Source organism: Anneissia japonica, unplaced genomic scaffold, assembly GCF_011630105.1.
Source record: "Anneissia japonica isolate Jap-2015-1 unplaced genomic scaffold, ASM1163010v1 scaffold284697_len431725_cov185, whole genome shotgun sequence".
In the NCBI taxonomy this organism is placed as follows: Eukaryota; Metazoa; Echinodermata; class Crinoidea; order Comatulida; family Comatulidae; genus Anneissia; species Anneissia japonica.
The window spans coordinates 194,121-195,532 of NW_022717350.1; positions in this window are offsets into that span (position 1 = coordinate 194,121).

The window sequence follows — 1,412 nt, forward strand, 5'->3', positions numbered from 1 at the left end:
ACAAGGGGGGGGGGGATGGTCCATTGTATCATCCCCCCAATATTTTGACTATGTATGGGATAAAATGGAGCTTTACACACTTCAAAAGACTGTCACAGAAATAGTTTGCACTGTCTTATGCGCTTACAAAGATGAAAATTAGCATAATATATTAATGTTGATAACAAAATTATTTTATCTGGTACCAATCTAAGCTCTTCTTTCCTTAAATGTTAGATGTGCTTGCAAAGAGAGCCACATTTCACACTGAAGGATGTGTAAATCAGTAATGTTATGTCAATTCCAAGAATGTTTAAGGTCATATCGGTTTATGAGGAATTTATTGGTTAGGCCTATTAGTAAATTGCATCAATTTATTTTGCAAAAAAAAGGTTTCCAGCTTCAGAGGGGGGCATATCTCCTGTCCGCACAAGGGCACACATTGGCGCTAACACCAGGCGCGTAACAGGGGTCTTGGGTCAGAGTGGGTATTTATTTATTTTATTTTTATTTTTTTTATTTCAACCATCTTTAGAGAGGGTAACCCTTCCAGTTTAGCCCAGTAGGTTAACCGATATTCAGGGGCCCTCTTTAATAAAATTAAAGAACAGTACAAACAACATCATTACAGCATAATAATAATAATAATAATAATAATAATAATAATAATAATAATAATAATAATACAAATAATAATAAAAATAATAATAATAATAATAATAATAATAATAATAATAACAATAATAATAATAATAATAATAATAATAATAATAATAATAATAATAATAATAATAATAATAATAATAAACATACAATCCTCATTTCCCGATTAGTAATTTACCATATCCACCCCACCCCACCCAACCCCACTCCCCATATAGAAAACAATACGACATAGGGTTTATCTTATTTATAATATAGGCCACACACGTGTGTTTGAAACTAAATATAAGCTTTATCATCATGGTTTTATTTATTACAAACATATTCTTTAGGCACTTTCAGCGGATGCATTTGTCAAGGGTGGAGAAAGATTTTGCAAAGATGGATATTTTCCCCTTGTCCCCCGGTGTTTTAAATTCTAATTTCGTTGGAATTGATCAAAACTCCCTAAAATGTGCAATTTTTAGAGGAAATTGGGCCATGTTAACAAGAAATGCGCGCGAAATTTGAGGTTTTTAGGCACTTTAAGGGGATGAAAGGGCATTTATAAAGGGGTGGGGAAGATTTTTCAAAGATAGATATTTACCCCCAGTCCCCCAGTGGTTACGCCATCGGGCAGCATAGATCAAAGGAGTTATGACAGTTTGTGGAGAAGGGGTTGCAAGGTGTTGTTAATCTGGTCATTATGATATCTTGCTTTTTATTCTTTTCTTTTCCTCTTCTTTTTCTTTCCCCCCCTTTCCCCTCTTTCTTTTCTCTTATTACCCAGC